At 38.3% G+C, this 24,940-nt stretch overlaps 1 protein-coding gene across 3 annotated transcripts in view; it reads right to left on the reverse strand.

Moving 5' to 3' along the window:
- The window catches only part of LOC131675546 (ran-binding protein 10), a 710,588-nt gene that overhangs the window by 101,005 nt on the left and 584,643 nt on the right, over positions 1 to 24,940 (reverse strand). The window contains exon 8 of one of the 3 annotated variants that reach the window (XM_058954563.1): positions 22,801 to 23,258. The exons of 1 other annotated variant lie outside the window; for it this stretch is intronic. The gene's annotated coding sequence lies outside the window, so the exon portion shown is untranslated. Of the gene's footprint in view, positions 1 to 22,800; positions 23,262 to 24,940 lie in introns of those variants that run through there. One more of the 3 variants, XM_058954561.1, reaches the window with a different exon arrangement.

Raw genomic sequence — 24,940 nt, forward strand, 5'->3', positions numbered from 1 at the left:
ACTTTTTTCTGTTCCCAAAACTCAAGAAACCCACAAAAGGACGGAGGTTTGCAACTATTGAGGAGATAAAAAAAATCGATGGAAGAACTGAAGGTTATATCAGAAAATGTTTACCAGAAGTGCTTTGAGAATTGGAAAAAACGTTGGTACAAGTGTATTATATCTCAGGGGGATTATTTTGAAGGGAACAACATAAGTATTGATAAATAAATAAATATTTTTTCATAAAAATAAAAATTCACTTTATTTTTTCAACACATCTCGTATATGCATGCCATTCGGTATAAAAACTGCGGGAAGCGCTTTCATTCGATTATTTACTCTGGCTTTGATGAGCGACATACAGGTTATTGATATGTTTAGGATACACCTAGAATTTAATAAATTAACAGAAAATGAAGATACAAGTATAACATACGTTAATATTTATAAAGAATCGGCTACATATGTCGACGATTGCGCTATTGTAACTCCTACGTTTAAGAAACACATACAAGTTTTTCAAACGATTTTTACTAAATTGATAGCAACTGATTTTACCATCAATCTAAAAAAATATTAATTTCTCTTGAGAAAAATATTATTTCTTGGATTTGTGCTTTTACGCAATGGCATTTCGACGGATCCTGATTGCATCAAAATGATAGTAGACTTCGAAAATCCAAAAAACAAACAACAATTGCAACACATACTGGGAGTATGTAATTATTATAGATGTTTTTCGATTCAACATAATAATTATATGACTTAATTTCGAAACTTACTGAAAGACGACGTAAATTGGTGCTGGATCGAGAAGCATAGAAGCGCATTCAGCTCACTTAAGAAAAACTTCGTTGAGTCGGTTTGTTTGAGTCACGTTCAGAGCCTATCGTTCAGAGTTCAAACTGAGGCAAGCAATTGCGGTATTGCAGGAATATTGTATCAAATTGATAATGAGGGCTACCATAGAATAGTTTCCTTGGCTAACAGATATCTGTCACCCACAGAGTCGCGGTACACAACAACAAAATTAGAACTTTTGGCAATACTGTACAGTGTAACAAAATTTTGCGAATTCTTGATTGGTCAGAATTTTGAAATCGTGACTGATCATAAGGCATTGATCTTTTTTTATTCAACGACATTTGCGCATTCTCGACTGATAAGAATTGGGCTATTCCTCCAACAATTTTCATTTACAATAACTTATTGTCGTGGAAAAGACAACATAGTTGTGGATTTTTTAGTCAAAATCCCGAGAGTAAATTTTTGGAACAGAATCAAGAAACTAATATGGTTTCATCGCTACTTAAGTATACTTTGCCCGAAAGCAGGGATAGAAAATCATCCTCGTTGATAATAATGTTATTATTTAATGAGGACGCAATGCTAAGGAAACTCATGAAGAATATCCGTCAAAGACAGGCCAGCGATGAGAGTTGCAAAAGATTTTATCAAGTAATAAAAAAACAAACATAAAGAAAAGGAAAGATTTACAATGACGTATTGTTTATTAGAGGCTTAATTAAGGTTTAATACCGGCTGATATAAGAAAGGAACTACAAATCGAACTGACATACTCGTACATGAGCTTAGGGCACCCAGACGTTTTCAAAACAATTTCATATCTAAAGAGGTACTACTATTGGCGAACTATGTCGAAAGATGTGAAACGATACGTACTTAGTGGCGACCTTTGCCAGCTAGGGAAGTATTTAATGATCGCTATGGAGGGGCTATATCAATTGGTCGATTCTGCAAAACCATCGGATTTAGTGACGGTTAACTTTTACAGTCCCCTCCTTCGCAGTCGAGAGAGAGTGGAGTACGTCTTCGTCGTGTTGGACGCATTTTCAAAATTAGTTCGCCTTTACCCCATGAAAAGAGAGACTACCGATGTAATAGAATTTTAAGTGATAATGGATCGCAAGTTTCATCTAATCGTTGGAAAATTGAAAAAATAAATATCAAAGTCGTTTATAGTTCTGTCAGACACCCTCAGTCGAATCTCACTGAAAGAGTGATGAGAGAAATAGGAAGACTTCTCCGAACGTATTGTAGTGAGAAACACATAGCTTGGCCTCAATATTTGCCGAAAATTCAGAAATTATTAAACATAACAATGCAATATAGTACTGGTTACGCACCTAATGAACTCTATTTTGGTAAGTCAATACAGGATAGGTAACAAAACTTCTGAAATTTCCAGAAAACACATCTATCGAGAGAACAGTTTTAATCATCTTCGTGAGGAAAAATATTATTAAAAATTTTGCAGCTCCTACAAAGGGTCAAAAGCCATCCAAAGTATTGTTAAATGTAGGAGACTTAGTCTTATAGCGTGTCAAACACCTATCTAATCCCTTAGACAGTCATAAAATAGTTTTTTCATTTATTCGAAGAACAGTTCAGGATTGATCAGAATTTGGGACAAAATTCTTATGTATTGACGGATCCAAATGATAATAATAAGGTTATAGAAACCTATAATCGTGTAAACTTACGCAAATACATTTGCTAAGTCTAATTGTGTGAAAGATTCGATAAATGCACAGATATGTGTAAATAAGTTTGTATAAAGAGGACAAGAGGCTGTCGACAAAAGTAAGAGCGTTCGCGTTAGAAAAATAGTATGCGTTATATAAATGATTAGGAATGAATGAATAAGTATATGTAAATAAATCTGTATAAACAAGACAAGAAGCTCTCGATAAGGAGATGATTGTACAGCGTTAGCGTTCGAGAAACAGTATGCGTCGTAAAAATCATTTGGAATAGATTAGCGAATATATGTCAACAGTCTGTATAATTGTAAATAATATGCGTTTATAATTAGTATGCGTTTTAGGAGTAATGATATATAGCTCGCGAGCGAATAAGCGATTAGATTACCAAATTTACATTTATAGGGTAATGAAGATATGTATAAAAATAAATGTTGATTGTCTGCGAAACAACATCGGAATTTGATGTGATGATTGGCAATCGAGAACCCATATCAACGAAATGATGTTGTACGCTTTTCTTTATTGATAGATTTTGGATGAATTTATTTTCCAATGATTCAAGCGTACCGAGGTGTGAATGTCAGTGTAACTCTTTGGATGAGTCATGTGGACGCATTCTCTTGCTCTCCTCGATTTAAATCGGGCTACCTATGGGATGTTTTCGTTGTGATTTTTGGTGTATCCGATCATCCACCAAAAAGGTGGGAGCATGTAATGTATTGTGATGAGAAGATTCAAATTTATGTATTTCATCCGATCGGTGAGGAAAGGAGCGGCGAAGTCTCTCCGCTCCGAAATTATAAAGCTTAAGCGTGCGCAGTTCTCAGTACTTTCGCTCGTCTCCCGCCCGATCGTCAACTTCGCTCTTGATTAGGCATTTCTTTACGAACCGACACGAATTCACTCAGAGTTGTTTCACCGTGTTCACGGATTATTTCGAGCGGCTATTTCCAGATGCTCTTGCAGAAAGACAGCAAGAAGTATACAGCGCTTGAGACGCCGGGCTGTGGTCTATGGGAATGTAACCGGATGATCTTTAGTCTAATCAATGCTCCTGCAATCTTTATGCGCTTGATGGATGCGCTGTTTGTCTTAGATTTCGACCCGCACGTGTTCAAGTACCTTGACAATATAATTATTGTCACAGTGGTATTTGAGAATCACTTGGTCTGATTCGAGAAGGCGCTGAAACGCATGGTCCAAGCGGGATTGGAGATCAACGTCGAGAAGAACGAGTTTGGTTGCTCTAGTGCCTTTTTGGTATACCTTCTCGACGAAAATATGCTACGGCCAGATCCTGAAGCGTGAAGCCCGTCTTAGATTTTTCAACTCCGTAGAGCATTAAATAGCTGCGGTGTTTCCTAGAGATTTGTAGATGGTATTCCAGCTTCATCGAGCACGAGACCCATCTGAAGGTACCCCTATCGAAGCTCTTGCACAAGAATGAAGCATGGCACTGGGATTCCGAGCAGTAGGAAGCGTTTGAGTCACTAAAACGAGGTCTTAGAGAAGCTCCAGTCTTAGTGCGCCTAGATTACACCAGAGTGTTCTATGTGCACTGCGACACGCCGTCCTATGCACTTGGAGTCTGTTTGATGCAAAAGGACGTCGAGGGATAAAATCACCCGGTATGTTATGCAAGTCACATCCTTAATGAGTACCAGAAAAATTTCACTGTGTCGGACCGCGATGAAGACGGCTGTTTAATTAAGTACGAGGGTGTCGGTTGCGTTCCTGAATTTTGGTAGAAAACTGCGTTAACCAAAGAGCTTGCATGGAAATTCTCTCCAGAGGAATAGACAGATCGGATGAAGCGCCTGAACGCGCTGTGAAGTTTCGTTGTGAAAAATATTGAGCACGCGCAGGAGAAACAGAAGAGGCATTACAATCGCGGCTATCGGTCTGTCCAGTTTCATCACGCGGTTAAGGGCAGGAACGCCAAGCTAAATCCCTCGTACATCGGGCGTTAGAAAATGATAAAGATGCTGTCCCTATTATTGTATATTCTGTCAACAGACAGAAAGAAGCATGTGGATCGCGTGCCACGGGGAAACCGAACGGGTAAATAGCGAACAACCGGCGATTTAGGGAAGCGCTAATGGGAGTGGGCTTTTAGAGACGACGACTTGCGATTCCGGAACCCGTGTTTTTTCTTTTCTTTTAGTTTTTTAGGTAGAATAATATAAATGTGTAGCATAGAAGTAGTTGCATGCTCTGGACTCTTGACTAACCTGATGAAGAAAGCCACCATGTATGAGGTCTATCCGGAAAGTATCGGGCCTACCTTTATATTTTTATTTATTTATTTATTTATTTAAGTCCAGAGTAAATATACATTAGTAATGATTAATAATATACAATTACATTACGTTACATGTAATCCAGCAGAGGAATTTCTTCCTGTGCGCTGGTCTGGCATGTTTAATAAACTAATACTAATACTTAAAACTAATTAATAATTTGTATAAAGATATTCGTGATTTGTTATTTTAATCCCATGTTCTATTTAGCATCTGTCTGGCTGTAGTGAAATATCCTGTTGTTGCATTCATGGTTCTTTTGTAGATGACACGTTCTAAGTTTTTTAATCTTGCTGGAGATAAATTGCAATTGTTATTTGCACAAATAAATGTTCTAATATCTAGTATTAATTTGTTGTGGTCTACCGCATCCTCATGGACTTCCGATGTCGGATACAGAGTACCATAGAGATCAATTAATTGTTTTATATTTTTGCAGTTTAATCTATTTGCCATATTGGGTTTCCTTTGATCCATTTTTTAAGTTTGTTTTTCCTAGTTGTCGTGTTGTTAATTGTTTTCAAGTTATTTGGTAGTTTATTGTATAACATAATTGCTCTTACATAACTGTTTTTTATGCTGATAGTTAGTATTCTTTTTGGGTGTTGGATTAAGGCGAATCTTGTTTTTCTTTCTTTTCCAATATATATGTCCTTAAAAGTATCGTAGTGGAATAATAGAGATTCCAATGAAAAGCATTGATCTAAATTAAGTGGGTATTCATGTGTCACAAATTGGTTTTGATAGATTATTTTTAGTAGTCTCTTTTGCAAGTTTTGTATTACTTTAATTCGACCTGTGTACTTTCCTCCCCAAGCTATAATTCCATAGGTCATTATGCTGTGAAAGAGTGCGTAGTAGATCATTTTTAATGTACTGGTATTCATTATTTTTGATAGCTTATATAGGACAAATGTTAGATATTTTGTTTTTTGGTATAGGATTTGTAGATGTAAATCCCATTTCATATTACTGTCAAAAGTAACTCCAAGATATTTTGTGTTTTCAACTCGGTGTATTGGATGTCCTAAGATTTCAATTTTCAGGTTTTTTGGCGTACTGTCATGATAATTTCCAAATTCCATGTACGTTGTCTTGTCTATATTCAAAGATAGTTTATTAAGAGCTAGCCAAATTCATATTTTCGTGCGAGATTTATTCTTAATCATCTGGTGGGTGGCATCCTTCAAAGTAATCTCCACTTGATTGAATAACACGGTTCCATCGATGTTTCCACTTTTCAAAACAGTCCTGGAATTCACCTTTAGGGATAGCCTTAAGTACACTCGTCGCATTATTTTCAACCGTTGTTTTGACATCGAATCGGTGTCCTTTGAGTGGATTTTTTAGTTTTGGAAACAGCCAAAAGTCACAAGGAGCTATGTCGGGACTGTATGGAGGTTGTCGAACCAATGCGATATTGTGTTTGCTCAAAAACTGCTGCACAAGATTGCATGAATGCGCTGGCGTATTATCGTAATGGAGGAGCCAGTCATCACTTTCCCAAAAGTGCGGTCATTTTCTTCTTACTGCATCACGCAAACGTTTCAAAATTTGAACGTAGTATTCTTTATTGATTGTCTGACCTGTTGGTGCATATTCGTGATGTACAACACCTTCTTCACAATCGAAAATAACAATCAACATTGACTTAACGTTGCTCCGACTTTGACGTGCTTGTTTTGGTCTTGGCGATTCGGAATGCTTCAACTGTGAAGATTGTTGTTTTGTTTCAGGATCATAACCAGAAACCCATGATTCATCATCTGTAATAACTTTTCGAAGAACATTATCATTATTATTGACCATTTCCAGATTGTCCAGAGCGATTTCTAAGCGAATGTTCTTCTGCTCTGCTGTGAACAATTTTGGGATGAATTTCGCACACACGCGTTTCATTCCTAAATTTTCGGTTAAAATTTCTGAAATGATAGTTTTTGATATCCCAAGGTCTTCTTCTAGTTCTCGTACAGTCATACGACGATCTTGTTCGATTGCAAGTCGCACCCGCTTGATATTATCTACGGTTTTTGTCGTCGAAGGTCGGCCGGAACGAGAATCACTATCGACAGAAGTGCGACCATCCTTGAATCGTTTATACCACACTTTTATTCGTGTTTTGCTCATACACTCGCTTCCGAAGGCCTTTTGCATCATTTCAATAATTTCCGAACTCGTTTTTCCGAGTTGAAAGCAAAATTTGATGCAAATTCGTTGATCTTGTTTTTCAGCCATTTTTGACAATATCAAAATCCGACGTACGCGAAAAAGACACTGTAAACAAAGACACGCTGCGCATGAACTATACGTCCAGCAGGTGTCAGTAAGTAACCAATAGATTCGTAAGGCTTTACTGTTGACGTTTCTGTCCGGTAGAGGTCGCTCGAACATTATGGCGCTAAGATATAAACGTAGGCCCGATACTTTCCGAACAGACCTCGTATAAAGGCCACTAACACGTCTCGACAACGCGCGCACCCGGGAAATTTAAACCTAATTAGAGCCGGATATCCCTGAAATGCCGTTTGGTCAGCGGATAAAGTAGAACTATGGTGCCCTGTCGACAATCCGGAAGTAACCTGTTGTTTCGTGGGTCACCTCGAGGAGGAATAGGGAGCTCCTGCACGGGCTGTAGTTCCTTCCGGCATCGACTGAGCCGCAAAAAAAGTTGCATAGGTCATTACCGCCGGTACGTCCCAGTAGTTGGGGTCTTTTTTTCCAGCGGAATTTGAGGACGAGGACATCCCCCATCCCCAAACAAAAAGGAGGCTGGACGTCTGCCCGAATTCTCTAAGGACATAGAGTTCCGCTATATTGGTGACCGTTTTGCTCTGCAGAAACCAACTGATGCGCAGCGAGGTACGCTACGCCAATGTTAGACGGTTTAAGGCACATCCGGAGAGGTCGTGTAGGCCCAGGATTTGCGGGCCAGTGCGGGTTCTCCTGTAAAGAAAGACGGTCCCAGTCGATAGAGGTGGAAAGTACTACTATGGCAAGTCTATCCTGATGGCCGTCTGTGTCGAAAGACCTGCGCCGATGTGAGACGCGTGCCGGAGAGAAGGTCGTGAGGTCGCTGTGAGAAAGCCGCCTCCACCTCCAACCGAGGTGTAAAGGACACCGTACCCAGCGAGGTCTAGATGCTCGCCACCTGGGGCAACGGCCCGATGACGCAGCACGAGATAACTCGGTGACAGGCTGCCAGGCCGGAACCGGGATCGGCAAAACGTTGCGGTTAGCTAATAAACGGGTGGCAGAACAACATGCCGCATATATGGCTGGGAGATTGCACCTATGGGCTCCACAGCTGACGGAGACTTCGGCGTCGCCAACAACATCGGCAACATCGGTAGACATACCATTTGTAGCGTTTCCAGATCTGTCAGCCCCATCGCCGCCCTTTTCCAGGTTAGTAGCCCTAGCGTATCTTGCCCATGCTTGGGAGATCGTCTGCGCTTCATCGCGGAGGCGAGCGAGCACTCACCGCCTTCGACCCGCCGAGAAGATCAATGAGGCGGAGGAGCGATGAGATAAGTTGAGCCTTAATATTAGTATATTTAATTCATTTTTTTGTTTTCTTTTTGATTTAGATGATGGATATTTTGTTTTCGGGTTGTGTTTTATTAGATCTTTTTTTAAAGAGGTTTTTTTCATAAGGGTATGAGTTCTTTTTGTTAAGGTTCATTTTTTATTTATTTCTGTTATTTATTTCTGTTAGCTATCCTACTCGCGGCCGGTGGGGTGCCAACTGAACCTTTCGTGTGACCACTGGTGGGTGCAGTCACGTAGAGTATCCCAGTCAAGACGTGGCGCCCAGACGGTGAGAGTGGGAAAATAGTTTCCGATGCTATGGAAAAGATCGGTTATTTCAGGAAGGCTATGGCGGAGAATCATTGCATGACCGTGGTTAAGGGTGTGCATTGAGAGTACACACTTATGCTAGCCTTATTCTTTGTCGAGGTGCAGCGCTAGGACGAGCTATAAAGGAGGGCGCAGGCGGCAGTTGAAGAGAAGAGAGGAGAGGACAAAATAAAAGAGAGAAGAGAAAGATAAAGAGAGAGAAGAAGAGTTGGAGAAAAAGAGAGAAGTTGCGCGCGCACCCTCGCGCCGATATTTCGGCAGGATGTACTAGAAACTAGTATGAACTGTCACGCGCGCTATATTTTCAGCCGATTTTCTTCGTTAAAAGTTTTCCCGCACCCTCAACGATGAGTTTTATAATTTCTTGTATACGCGATCGATGTGCGGGAGTTATTTTTGGTAAATATTGGCTGAATCATGCCCAGCTAAGAATTTTAGAAAGTCGACATCGGTATGCCTGAGGTTTCGGAGACGTGACGCAAGTGTGTGCATGTGAACGGCCGTTGCCGAGAGGAGACATTTTACCGTGCAAGCCGAGCGTCTGCCGTGTAAGATGACTGGGACTAGGAGTAACACGGAGCTATTCCTAGTCCAGCAAAACAGCAGCAGCAAGAGAAGCAACAACAACAACAGCGACAACAATAGTAACAATCACAACAACATCAACGCTTACAATTTAGGAAATTTAGGAATGAAACGAGTGTGTGCGAAATTCATCCCAAAATTGCTCACAGCAGAGCAGAAGAATATTCGCTTAGAAATCGCTCTGGACAATCTGGAAATGGTCAATAATGATGATAATGTGCTTAGAAAAGTTATTACAGGTGATGAATCATGGGTTTATGGTTATGATCCTGATACAAAACAACAATCTTCACAGTGGAAACATTCCGAATCGCCAAGACCAAAAAAAGTACGTCAAAGTCGGAGCAACGTTAAGTCAATGTTGATTATTTTTTTCGATTGTGAAGGTGTTGTACATCACGAATATGCACCAACAGGTCAGACAATCAATAAAGAATACTACGTTCAAATTTTGAAACGTTTGCGTGATGCAGTAAGAAGAAAACGACCGCACTTTTGGGAAAGTGATGACTGGCTCCTCCATTACGATAATACGCCAGCGCATTCATCCAATCTTGTGCAGCAATTTTTGAGCAAACAGAATATCGCATTGCTTCGACAACCTCCATACAGTTCCGACATAGCCCCTTGTGACTTTTGGCTGTTTCCAAAACTAAAAAACCACTCAAAGGACACCGATTCGATGAGAAAACAACGGTTAAAAACAATGCAATGAGTGTACTTAAGGCTATTCCTAAAAGTGAGTTACAGGACTGTTTTGAAAAGTGGAAACATCGACGGAACCGTGTTATTTAATCAAGTGGGGATTACTTTGAAGGATGCCACCCACCAGATGATTAAGAATAAATCTCGCACGAAAATATAAAGGTAGGCCCGATACTTTTCGGAGAGACCTCGTAGTACCAAAGATATAGTAATGAATGCAGTATAACCTGTACTTCCACATGAAATAGGAATCAGTTTCAATACGAAGTCGATAAAAATGTCGATGTGCTATCAGCTACCACTATGTCAACAGAAAATTATATGTAGGTAATACTTTTCTAGGTTTTTTCTCCCTTACTCATGGGGTTACATCCTGCTGAAAAAGATTTATTAAAAACCATGGACAAAAAATCAATGGATTTTAATCTTCTATCTAAACTGTATAGTGACCATTGAAATCATTTCCCAACGTAGATGAGACCTCGAATTATTGTAATCTATTAAATATTATACAATAGATTATGATGAATTTTCATTGATGTAGAATCGTTGTGAATCATTTGTAATACAAAATATTTTCTTTCAATGCATTAAATTAAATAATGAAATCAGAATATTTTATGGTAAAACAATTTGATTAACATTAATGGATTTTTATCGGAGTATTACGGCTATTCCCGCTTAGGGTAGCTCGTAGCTGCGCGTGCAAATTATTTAAAAGGGAGATTCGAGAGGCGCAGACGTACAGAAAATCACGAAAAGTGAAAATTTGCTTCAAATTTAATTAAAATGACACTAAAATCAAGTTTTACGATTGTAAACAGATTTATAAACATTGAAAATACTTTACTGGGGGTTTTTGAGGTCGTTGATCAATAGTTTTTAGCTTTTGTTAGCGTGATGAACTTGAACTTTGCAATCATTACATACTCTCTGCAATTTGGATATTTGAATGAAACTATCTAAAGTTTATAACTTATATTGCTACTCAATAGCAGTACTATCAAAAACATGCTGCTACGAAGACGCTGGCCACGATGACAACTGCCCTGAAAATGGGATGTGTAGAATGATTCGTCGGTCCAACTCTTCATAGTAACGAAACCAGTGAAGGCGCGCTGTTTTGCAGGGGAGCGCTAAGATGTGAGAATGATGCCGTAGTATGTCTGACGACGAGTTGACATTGTCCCCGTCAAAGTCAGAAAGCTCTTATACTTAGGCCTGGGGAGGTATGAGAGTTATCACCACCAGGACGGCTGACTCATCTGCGATCGGGACAGGATTCTTAGCGTGTGGGTTTTAGATATAATTTATGGCACATCACAATTCCTCATCTTCATTTAACTCCGCTGGAACTTCTGGTAGCAGATGCAATCATGAATGCACTGGTAATCCTGATAACTTTTGTTATGTATATGCAAAATTTGTTGGGTCGAAAAACAAAAGAAAAATAACAGAAACAATAAATGATTTGTATAAAGTATGTTTTGACATTGAGATTTCACAGCAAGAGAAAAGCTGGGTACCACAATTTATCTGTAACTCGTGTCATATAATGATGAGTCGAGTTACTAAAAATCAGGACAAGACGTCCCTGAAATTCATTGCACCAACAAAATGGAAAGAACCAGAAAATGAAAACGATTGCTACTTTTGTACAACAAAAGTAGGGGGTATAGCTTATATAAAGAAAAAAGAAGTACATTATTCTAGTCCTACAACTGTTGAGTTTCCAGAAAAAATCCTTATTGAAGGTTTAGAAAATGAAGAATCACGAGATAGTTTTACAACAGGTTTAGATTCTCTGCATGTGGACGATTATTCGACAAATCAGATTAATGTGAAAGAAATTGAACCAAGCGATAACCCATCCTCCGAAGATCTAAGCGAATCCGACGAAAGTGAAGAAAATCTCTCTTCGGATGATGATGAAGAATATGTACCCAAAGGTGTGGAGAATTCTGTGAAAAAATATGATCAAAAGAGTCTGAGCGATTTATTTAGAAAGGCTGGCCTATCTAAAGAGCAATCTGAATTGATGGCTTCAGACTTTAAAAAGCGAAATATGCTGACAAAGGGAACTAAAGTAAGTGAATATCGTGACCGAGAGAAAACCTTTCGAATATATTCTAAAGAAGATTCAGAACTAGTTTCCTGCATTGACGTAAAAGGACTTATTGACGAATTAAAACCAGGTATATACAAACCTGAGGATTGGCGCCTGTACATTGATTCGTCGAAGCGGAGCCTTAAAGCAGTCCTTCTTCATAACATAAATAAGTACGCTCATATACCATTAGCGCATTCAACTGTGCTTAAAGAAGAGTATTCAAACATTGAATTGGTTTAGTCAAAAATAAAATACGAGAAACACAAATGGCAAATATGTGGTGACTTAAAAATTTTATTAATGATACTAAGACAACAATTTGGATTTACAAAATATCCTTGTTATTTATGTATGTTTGATACTAGAGATAGGGAAAACCACTACAAAAAGAAAATTTAGCCACTAAGAGAGTCATTTGAACCTGGAAAACAAAATATTGTAAAAGAGCCACTTGTGAATTCGTCCAAAATTTTAATACCACCTCTTCACATAAAGCTTGGTTTAATTAAACAATTTGTCAAGGCATTAGACCAAGATGGGAAATGCTACGAATATTTGAGCCAAGTATTTCACTGCAAAACAGATGGTAATCTAAGCACAGGTATTTTTGATGGACCTGAAATTCGTACTCTATTTAGAGATGAAAACTTTGAAAGAACTATGAAAGATGTTGAGAAAACAGCACGGCCTAGTTTTAAAGATGTATCAGCAAAATTTTTGGGTAGCACTAAAGACATAAATTAAAAAACTATTGTAAAAAAAAATGGTACGCAACTTTGAAAAACTGGGTTGCCTTATGAACTTGAAGCTTCATTTCCTCGATTCACATATTGATCAATTTCCTGAGAACAACGGGGACTTTAGTGAAGAGCAAGGAGAAAGGTTTCACGAAGACTTGAAGGAATTTGAACGCAGATTTCAAGGACCATGGGGTATAAATATGTTGGCAGATTACTGCTGGATGATGAAGAGAGAAAAATCTTCAAAAAGAGGTCAAAAGCGTGTCAGAAATCCTTTACGCCGGTCATTTGACGAGAAACGTGTGCGTAAGCGTAAAACTTACGCCGACTAGGAGTTATTTTTTGAAAAAAATGACTTGAAATTCGTGATCAGCGACCTCAAAAACCCTCAGTAAAGTATTTTCAATGTTTATAAATCAGTTTACAATCGCAAAACTTGATTTTAGTGTCATTTTAATTAAATTTGAAGCAAATTTTCACTTTTCGTGATTTTCTGCCTTTTCATTGCCGTATGGTGGGTTGAAATTTCTGTAAAAAAAAATTCAAAACATGGTTTTCGATGTATTTTTTCTCGTAGAATTTGATTCTGAAGTCAAAAAAATAAAATTTTTCTTTATCTCTTTTTTATTTAAAAAAACCATGAAAAAACCATAAAAAATGAGGTTTTTCGAGCAAAACCCCATAAAAAAGCAGCTGGATCCTACTTTTTTATTGCAAATTCGGATTCAGCGTCGAAAAATACATAAGAATATATAGATCTGGTCAATTGCACAGACACTTTTGTTTTTTTTTGTGGGCCAGTGTTTTTAATCATCAGTGTCACAGGTATGCGAGTGTAATCGGACAGTACCGGCACTGGCATTAGGTTTTCGCGAGGCGCCCTCTCAATCCATGCTCTTGTCTCGTAATTTAAAAACAGGTCGCGTGTCCAATTCTTAACGTCAGAGATCCGATCAGTGGAGAACAGGATCACGCTCAATAAATTGAATATTCTCTGTGCAAGGATAACAAATGAATGGTTCCAGGTCTCATTTTGAGGAGCTTTGTATTCAAATGCCGATGGTGGATGGCGACTCGAGTGCCGGGTAATGACACTATCAAGCAGGACAGATAGGTTTTTAGCTAGGTAGTGAGGCGATTTCCTAGACACTACAGAGTAGGCCAGAACAGCAAGGGCTCTATACCTATTTAGTGTAAGTGATAGCCAGCCTAGGGCTAATCTATGATGGGTGATGTGGCTGTTTAAGGATAGTAAGGTATATGTAAGATCCATCCTATTACGAAGCGTACACAGGCGTTTTGGGCAACTTGTAGCTTAGACGAGTGCTCTCCATCGAGCTGGATGCAGACCTCTGAGGAGTAGTCAAAATGTGAAACAATGAGCTGCTCAACAAGAACTTTTCCTAGGGTAGTTGAGAGAGATTTCCTATGGAAGCGGAGTAAAGCCAGAGATCCATATGCCCTCCTCGTCACGCTTCTGAATTGTTCGGTCCAATTTAGCGTTGGAGTCGGTATCACGCCCAGGTTGCAAGCGCTAGTGACATAATCGAATGGAACCTCGTTAATGGTGATCTTCGCGATGTCATCGAAGTTTATAGCCCTAACGTATTGTTTGCTGTCCAGTATCATGACCTTAATCTTGGTAAGGTTGGAAAAGATGTCGTTTCTTAGGGCCCAGTCCGCTATAGCTTGGACATCGAGCTGCATCCTTCCCAATGCCTCCGCAAGGCTACCGGGATGACAGTGAAGGTGGACCTACGTGTCGCCGGCATACAGCATGTAACTCATGAAGAACAGGATAGAGGGCAGGTCCGAGATATAAATTGCAAATAGCAATGGTCCCAGAATATTTCCCTGTGGCACTCCAGTAGCAGCTGTGAGCCAGTCCGATACTCTGCCGTCCTCCTCTACAACAGCCTGAAACCTGTCGGTCAGATAACTAAAAAACCAGCTCAAGACAGTATCAGACAGGCACAGGTCCCTTAGCTTGACCATCAGACGACCATGAAGAATAACGTCGAAAGCCTTAGAAAAATCCAGCAGGACGGGGATTGTAATTTTACGTTCCTCAATGACCCTGCAGATGTCCTAAAGGACGCCCAGGAGTACAGTCTGAGTGCTGTGAAATCTCACGAAACCTGCCTGCCGTGGATCACGCAGCTTGTAGCGGTCCAGATAGGACGGTAATTGAGCATGAACGAGCCTCTCAAGCACCTTTGATACCTTAGATAACCTTGCTATCGGTCTGATGTCTAATAAAAGAGCAGGCGAAGGTACTTTGGCAAGACGGGTGATGAGAGACCGTTTCCAAGAGGTTAGAAAACGCCGCACGATAATGATTTGATGACAAGATGCGTGAGAGACAAGAGACATGCAGAAGAGACGAGTTTGAGCATCTTGACAGATAAACCATCGGGTTCAAATGTTCTGGATGACGACGAGTTTAGTGCATCCATAACCTCCTGGCTAATAACTCCACAAAATTCGAATGGAGAGTAGGCACGAGAAACATTAGGGGGACGGGCTAAAAGGGCGTCAAGAAAGTCCGATGTCATGGAAAGAGACGAGTTAACTATATTGGCAAAGTGGGTATTTAGTGCGGTTGGGGGAAAAATCGAAACGGGGATGGGAGAACGCGCTTAGTGACTTCCGGGTTTCGTAACTCGCTCCATCTGACCTTACTGGTTCTTGCGGAGGACAGTCTGCTTGAGATACAGGAGTTTTTTGCTGAATCGAGGGCATTTGAGACGTCATTACGAAGTCTTCGATACCCAGCGACGTCATTGACTGAGCAGGAGGAGGATGCCAGTTTATAGGCAGCGTCACGCCTTTTCATGAGAACGCGAATGCTCAGAGTTACCCAGAGTTTACACCTAGAAGATAACCTGATGCTTCTGAGAGGGGCTACCGCATTTAAGGACTCTATGAGGACTTCAGTAACAGAGTGCACCGAGTCGTCAAGGGAGTAAAAGTCAGCATCCGTCAGCGGGTCCGAAGAGCGGATCGTGCAGCAGATTTATCGATCAGACACGAAAGCAAACTGCTAAGGGTCTCATTTAGGGTCGCTTCGTCCACCTGATTTAACCCGCGGGACCTAATAAATCTGGTAACATGCTTATTCGTGCTAAAACGATAGGTGAGCGTGATAAAATCGTGGCCAGCAATAAAGAGAGTATTGGATTTTCCAAAGCACTGGATGGTATTTGGGTCTTTCATTATGAAAAGGTCAAGTGTAGTATGGAAAAGAGGATTTATGTCAAGACAGTGATGTGTGGAATCAGTAGATACGATGTGGAGGTTGTGTAAGTCGACGAGAGATCTCAAAGCTCGAGCATTAGGCAGAAAACTAGAGCTCAGGTCGGCATTAAAATCGCCGGTAATAATGACATTTACGTACAGGGGAAGGTAAGTGGCCAGGCAGTTGAAAAAATGTATGGTGAGCATGCAGAAGGACGTCTGTATACCACCGCCGTCAAAAGTCTTGGTCTTGTCGGTCTTCATTTTGCCAAGAATGAATTCAGGTGTATTATCAAAAACTGGATCTGAAGTGGCTAGAATACTAAATTTAAAGTGAAATCTGATATACAGGCCCACCCCGCCACTCCGCTTCCTAATTCGATCAAGCCTGAAAAAATTTAAATCGGGGACAGAGAGGTGTGAGTCAGAGATGTCAGGTGAGAGGAAAGTTTCAGTAATGGCTATGACGTCAAAATAAGTTGAATGGGCTTGTGCTTCGAGAAGAGTAAAGTGACAGGGGAAATTTAGTCTATTAATATTAATGTGGCCGAAAGAAAGCAGAGGCCGGGGTATGGTCCTGGGTGAGCTGGCATCATGGACCAGAAACTGGGGAAGTGGATTTGGCACCGCTTCAGATAGCTCAGCTGGAAAAATGGACACTGTCGGGCTAAAACAACCATCGGTTGTCTTAAATTGCGAAGCGGAGTTTTTTGGGATGACATGGCACTGACTTAGCACCAGAGCACCGAGCAGACGGAATAGTAAGCTGGGCGGGAGGCAAAAGCATACAGCTATCAAGGTCGCTCTCCGACATTATGGGGATAGAAGTGGAACGCGTGTTTTCTCGCATGTGAATGATCATACCCGAGGCGAAAGGGCGCGTGAAACCCACCTGACGACTACGCGCAAGCGCCTTCATAAATAGATTGTGGATTGGCTGTGGTAACAGGTGGTGGATGAAAACGAGATTACCAAAACCACACTTAAAGATGTCCTTCACCGTCTTCCCAGCGAGCTTCCCAGAGCGCTCCAAAATAAGGTCGCGCACCACCGTTGAGTCGATGCGAACGACGAAAGCGGATGTAGTAGCATGCGTCTGATCCCGCAGGGCAGTCGCGATCGGGTTTTGACGTGAGCGAGTGATAATCCACTTCCTGATGGCCGTTATGCGACCCCGTGCGTTTTGGGTAGCCAATCGCTTCAAAAAGCATACCGGCAGCATCCTCCAACGAACCCTGGAACTCCTGCAGAAGGCCTAGAATAAGGAGCTCGGAGCGATCCTTGAGACCCATCGCAGACTTAATACTCTTCACCTCGTCGGCGACACGATCGACTTTGGTTAGGATAGAACTCTGGGTAGCTCTAATCTCGTTGCGAAATTCGGTAAATTTGTTATTTACGAAACCGAAAAACCATCCTGGCAGTTGGTTGCCCATGGTAGGAGCCATACTATCGAGAAAGAGGATTTGGTCCGCACTGGGGAAAGAAACAGCGGGAAGAGCAACCGATCGGGCATTGTTCAAGGAATCACTCCGCGATTCCACCTTCGACGTCTTCGATAGGAAAAGCTTGTAAGGTGATGCTTGTCTCTTCCGGCCTGAGGCTTCGACGAGAGAAAAGGTGCCAGCTGGAGCAGAGTCGATTTGAGTGGAAGAAGGGGATGGTAAAAACGCGCCACCGGTTTGACGAAGGTTAGCCGAGAACGTAAACTTAAAAGAATAGGTACGGCAAATAAAGATCGCGAGATCAGGGTTTGAGGTTATGATAGTACAGTGTTGATGGAAAAATCTAGCACAAGCTTCGCACTGTGAGATATTGCCACCCCGGCAACTCAATGCTTTACCACATTCGGCGCATAAAGACAAGACCATTTGATAAAAGTGAACAATTCAGAAAATTAAGAACGAATTGTGATAAATAATAAAAATTCACAGATTGTGTCAAATTTTACGTATTTCGCCTCCTCGGATCTCAAAACTTCACAAGAAAACTGTAATACAAGAGGTAATTTGTAGAGGACAGATGGATACGGCAAATTGAAATGTTCGAATTTCGCGCAAAAATTTGAGTCACTGACCAGTCATAAACAGGAGCTAAGAAAAGTCAGAATTTGAAAGATTTGAAAATTGGCGCCTCAGTGACACCAACTCTGTTTGTTAAAGATCGAAATTGGCGGGAGATTCAGGAGTAAAATGATACCATTTACAGGAGGCGGAAAAGGTATTCGCAAGTTAACCTAAAACGACTGTTACATAAAAACAAACCGAAAAAAAACACTGATTGATGAAAACGAACGCAGGAATTCCATAAAAATAAAATTTTAATTAATTTAGAAAAGAACATGGGTTGACATTTTCAATAAAATAAAATTAAAATTAAAATTAAAATTAAAATTTTTCTAGCGTGTAGATAGCGCTAGATATACAACAAAAATTAAAATTAAAGGAAACAAAACAAGATAAAGTAAACTAAAAATAAAAATAAAATAGGATAGCCATCGCGATAACTAAAACGCAAGACAATTCAAGCGATGAAAAATAGTAGAGCAAAAAATAAGACCGGCAGTGAGGAGTCTCTCCGAGTAGATTATAATGTGTGGAGTAACGGTAAAATTGTTGACAGGTACTTAGCAGCAAAAGTTTAGATGTGTTGCAATCAATAAGGTTTGCAGTGTGTAATGTGTAGAGTGTAGTGGTCCTGGTGTGGAGACTGTGTTGTTGTTAGCGTTGTTGATATTGGCAGAGGTGTGTAGCTCGAAAATTCGTTAAAGTTAGTGATTTGGTGAAGGTTATGTTATAACTAGGTGAGCGAATAATTCATCCACTGGCCACAAAATTGACTAAAAGCCAAGAATTTTTAGCAGAAGCGCAGAGGCCAGCTGGACGAACTCGCCTGCAAAAGTATGCCACTCGAGGAAGTGGCAAGAGTAAGGAAAGATTAACAAAAGAAGAGCACCTCAAAAACCAGCGTGCTACTACTCACCGAGAGAGAGAGAGAACAAAGAAGATTCCATAAAAAATTCATTCAGTAGTCGCGCCCGATGGTATAACTGACAGATCTACCACGCTAGCCGCAAGATGTAGATGCAACTACGAAAGAGAATGGGAGAAAAACGACCATATCCACTGATTTCCTGCTCCAATGCTAACACCGTCGTTATTGTCGTTGATGTCCTTGTTGTCGTGGCCACTGCCCTTATCGTTGTTGTTGCTTTTTTTCCGATTGTTGTTGTTGCTGTTGCTTCTGTTGTCGTTGTTATTACTGTTACTATCGTAGCTTTTTCGCTCCTCACTGTCGGTTGCTGTTGCCGCTCCTCGCTGCCTGTTGTCACTCTGCACATGGCCGCTCATACGCGCACCCGCATCGCCTCGCCGGAATCACACGCGCAACGTTGTCAGGAAACCAAAACAATTCAGTGGTTGGACGTGATCCAGCCGATAACACAAATCACTCAGCGCACCGGACGCGTCTTTACCAATATACTCATCGGCGAGGGCGCGCCCTCCTTCGCCGCTCATCCTTGCGCCGTACCTCAACAAAGAAAGGACCAAGCATGAGTGTGTGCTCTAACTACACAAACAAATTAACTATAAATTTTTTACACAGACTAGGATGCAAACCTACGATTCTGATATTGCCAACCAAGTGTTTATTCATGAAATCATAAGCGTCTTTTAAAATAAGTGTTAGAATTTTATACATTTACAGAAAAGTTTTATTATGTACCTTTATAGTCAATTTTATATATTAAACTTTTTTTTTCTAAATATAGTCCTTTAGTAATTTATCAATCATAAATAGATAATTTCAATGATAACTGTGTAACGGTTCTATTCATGAGTTCCTAGACTATTTTCTAATTTTCATTGTATTACGGCAACCCGCTAAACTCGCAAATCTACACCTATCAATCAGCATATAGAACGGCGCCACGTCACGTATTATATAATTGTATTAGAGCAAGAGTCAAATTTCATAACCATATAAGGAGCGTAACATCACTCTACATATAGATATAGATATGCCAATTCTCATTATTACCAGGTATATGCATAAGTCCTTTTCGGTTTCATTCGGAGGTGGCGCACACTGTGGTATTATATTAAAACATCAAAAAATTATATTTAAAATGAACTATCTCAACTTAGAATTGACAGATTTTGATAAAATCGATTTCAATGTAAAGCTAATTACTTATAGAATACAGGAAAACCTATAACGAGTGTCAAAATAGATTTCCTATCCTTCAAAAAGTTCGTGAAAATGCAAAATTTTTTGAGGCTGTAGATCTTTAGAGTAAAAATTAAAAATAATTGTTTTTAATAAGAAAATATAAGTTTAAAAATAATTTACTGAATAAATAGAAGTTGAAATTCATCATATGTCAGGTAATAACAAATTTTTGGTGGTAAAATTGTATTTAAATATGAAAATTCTCTTTGGCCGATAGTTGAAAAGTATTTAATAAGCCACACAAAGGAAATCACAGCATTGAACTTTTAATTATACTTCTGGATATTAAAGTACTTAAAAATTCTATAAAAATACATGATGCCAAGATTCCAAGTGATAAATCATTTGTTTAAACAATGTTTCCAACAAAAATTGTGTGAAGGTAAATTTTTGGCTTTGAAAAAAATATTGTCAGATTTCTTTGACTATTTTGAATAAAAAAGTTATTCTCAAATTTCATGTAGAATGCATTGTTTTCTATTTAAAAATATCCAATGTTCAAAAAATATGATTTTTATCTTTTTTAGGATTTTCATACTCATAGGGATTTACTTTATTGATGACTTCTGAAAATTTGTATTTACTATTTCATTAACTACAGATAAAACTGATATTTAATGTAAAACATTGGCTATATTAATTTTTGTAACTCATGTTTAGCTTTTACGATAGTAAATTTGTAATCGTCGATATAAATAAACTAATAAAAGCAATGCATGGAAACGCAAAATTTAAGTTGCAAAAAAGTAACTTTGCAAAAGAACTTGCTTGATAAGTAATTGTCAGCTGAAGTGATATTTTTTAAACTTTACGGCTTTTGAAACTTTCGCAAAATACATCATCTTATAAGTGACTGGAAAACTATAATAACCTGAGAATTTTCTAGTGTGTAAGTTTGTGTTTTTCAACTTTAAAAAAAGGTAATTGATATAGATAGTATCACGTCTCTCAGCTGCTCATCAATCAACGTCTTTTTCAACTATATAACTCAAAATTAAATTGATTTTTTATGCGTAATCAAACAAGAATACAGAATTGTATGCTTAGTTAGATTGCGGTTAATCTTGTAGTAATATTGTTGTGCTAATCACAACTATAATCTTATAACTTTTTAATTTCTAGTCTGAAATACTTAATATTTTTAGAGCTTATGCTTAAGTCTACTGTTTTAATCAATTTTCATATCTTATATAATCAAGTTAATGTGCAATGAAGGTATGTATATTATTTTATTAATTTATAAAACGATATTTCATTAACTAAAAAAATATACTTCTTAATGAAACTGCTACTTAATGAAACTGCTACCCTGTAACAAAATTAAACTTAAAGTATAATTAACTCACTTTATTTTCTAGAAATATCCAATCAATTTTAATTACAGTAGCAAACATAAGTTTCTAATAAAAAAAAAAATCAGTCAAACTTTAAAGTTGTCTACCTCAGTCAACAATAAATATTTCTTTAAAAAAGTTAACGCTATTATAAAGAATAAACCAATAGCTTTACAATTTTGTTGGTTTAGTCCAAAAAGATTGAAAATTTTGTCTCTTATGTTAAAAAAACAAATCACATTTTTTTTTAATTTTTTTGACACGAAAAATCGTTTATAATTTTTCAACCGCTAGGCGGACTTAAAATAACTCAGATAAAAAAGATACGTATTTATGTTCTTATTCAAATGAGCGCAACAGATTTTTTTTTCATCAGGCTGTTAAAAAGTTATAAAATTTCTTCTGAAATTTTTTTTTCATTCTCATTATCTTATGTTTTTCTCATTATCTCGGAATCTGTAGAAAAAAACTCCAACAAATAAAATGTTGTAAAAAAACATAAATTAATTATTTAAATATTATTAAATAATTTAAGTATGTCTTATTTGTAATAATATCTACAAGCAATAAGTTATTTTTCTATGTAAAAAATTTCAATTATTTTATTGTAAAATTTACGCTATTGAATTAACTGACTTGGTTGGTTAATAACTTTTAAACAAGAGAAAATGATTTTGCACATTTGTAGAAACAGCGTGAAAAGGGCTATCCAGCGTAAATGGGGCTCTAAAACCTGTATACAAAAAGTCTCACTTTTGCATAGGTGAGAGATATTCTCTCCTAGCCTTGTAAACTGAACGCTGGAGATTGAATAAACTTGATTTATACTCAATTCGTTTCTCTATTGTGATTAGCTAAGCAAGCTTTCTTTCTCCTATTGTGATTTATGCTGGGCTCATAGAAAACTTCACGCTTTATTTTCTCCGTAAATTGCTTGATAGAATCTTATCTCTTTCTCCTTCTTTCTTTCTTTCTTTCTTTATCTCTCTTTCTGTCTCTCTCTTCTCTCACTCTTTCTCTCTGTTATTATATAAATCTAAAAATAAAATTAAATATAAAATATAGTATACTAAAAATAAAAAATAAATGTTTAATTTTTTGATAAAAAATATATTTTTTATTTTTTATACTTGATGTTAGACGACAATAATGTGTTATTTTATTGTGAAGGAACAGTGCCCGTTATAGATTATCAACCTCCTATGTAAGTATTAATAGTTTTTACCATTTATTATGGAGTTTTCCTTTATTTTAAATTGTTGTTGCAAATGTAAAGTAGTTGCAAAAACAATTTATGAGATACGCACTGAAAGGTACATGGCTACTGGCAATAAGCAGAATCGCCAAAAAATCAGGTTTCAGTCCTAATTATATTTCAGATACTTTTAATTAGTTTAATTATTGATTGTATTATAATAATGATTCGAAAAAGTTTTTTATTAATAAATAACAATTTAATAAATAGGTGTTTCCTCTTATTCCGTATCACGCTCCGATGACGGTTAGAGTGATGGTGTGGCCAGCGGTAGGCAATTCGACGGTGCCTTGAGTGGTGGTAGAAACGGAGAGGCATTGTGCCGTACCCATATCTTGAGCTAGTATCCCCACTTAGCTGTAGTACCGTGAGCTGGTACCCGATGGCGTGAGCTCGTACCCCCATTGTTTACCTACTAAAGTTAATAATTGTTTAAAACTATATTCATATATTAAATATCAAAGTAACTGCATAACAAAATTGTTTCCAATCTTACTCTACTTTATGTATTAAATTCTTAAATTAATAGCTATCCAGATCAATATTTACTAAAATTATTAAAAATAATATAGTTACATTTAGCTTCCTATTTACTCTGTTGTAGGCTCATCGTAATAGTTATATAAATTCGGTTTGAGCTTATTGGCTCAATTTGGCTTAATTTAGCTTATTTTCTTGTGAAAAGTGGAGTGATCGTTGAGATCGTTCGCCCTGTTCGCCTCTCTCTCTCTCTCTTCTCCATCCCTTCCCCTTCACCGCTGCCGTATCGGTGTCTTGGTTGTTCGAACTGAGTATCGACGCTCGATGTAGCTTTGTTTTAGTTATAACTCCTGATCGGCATCGGTGGTCGGAGCGGCTGGAGTGGGAAGAAAGCTATAAGTGAGAATAAGAGAGAAAGACAGAGAGAGAAGTAGTGTCGCCCTGCATGATCTCAACATATGTGCATAGCCGGTGGCATTTAGTCGTTCTTGAGGCTTATAGAAAGGGGCGAGAAATATGCCGCGAAAAGCGAGAGAGCACGGGAACTACTGGTCTGACCAGCATTGTAATGCAATATACGAGTGATATACAGGGTGAGTCATTTTAATTTCCCCAGTCTAATAACTTTTGAAACAAGCAAATTACGCAAAAATGTTTCAGACCAAAGTTGTAGGGGTTCAAGGGGGACATCTAAGGATGACTTTGAAATTGACCTTGAGCTTGACCTTGACGGCTTTCTCAAGGTCAAGTCTATTTTTTTATTGGGAACCCCTATTTCTGACCTCGGAATCGGAAAGAGCGGGAAATTTTACATCCAGATAACATCTTTTAACATGGGTCAAAATAAACCCTTAAGGTCATGCTAAGGTCAAAACTATCCTGGAACAAGAATCGAACAATGTAAGCAAAATACGAAAAAATGACTCAGAAAAAAGTTGTAGGAGTTCAAGGGGGACGTCTAGGGGTGACTTTGAAATTGACCTTGAGCTTGACCTTGACGGCTTTCTCAAGGTCAATTCTATTTTTTTATTGGGAATCCTTATTTCTGACCTTGGAATCGGAAAGAGCAGGAAATTTTACAGGATTTAAATTTTTTAAATTTAAAAATTTTTTAAATTTAATTTTTTTAAATTTTACGGGACTATTCTTGTTTCCGTTCCCTATCCTTTTTTATTTTTCACCGGACTGTATGATTATTATTAATAAATTTCAAATATTGGAAGTTGTTGCTAATAATTTGCTATTACAAGTCTATTAAATTAATGAAACTATTTCAGTATCAATCTGATGTTCTGCAAAGAAATAAGAGTAAAAGTTAAATACATAAGGATAAATTTCATGTTCAATGAAGAATCTATTACATTTGGAAGTCGTTTAGAAAGTAATCGCAATACGTTCAGTCGTGATTTCAATTTTGAAAAAGCTTTAAATATTACTTTTGTTTTAACCATGCTTGTGTTCATTGTATCACTATCATTATTTCTTCATATTTGAATAAGAGACCTTTCTTATTGCCATCGATCATATGAAATCTAATTTGGACAATATTGCCTCTGTTTTCAGTAATATTTAATTTGTATCATCTTTCTATGATCTTGGCCTTTGTTGATTTGT

Source organism: Phymastichus coffea, unplaced genomic scaffold (assembly GCF_024137745.1).
Source record: "Phymastichus coffea isolate CEN01 unplaced genomic scaffold, Cenicafe_Pcof_1.1 PCOF00025, whole genome shotgun sequence".
In the NCBI taxonomy this organism is placed as follows: domain Eukaryota; kingdom Metazoa; phylum Arthropoda; class Insecta; order Hymenoptera; family Eulophidae; genus Phymastichus; species Phymastichus coffea.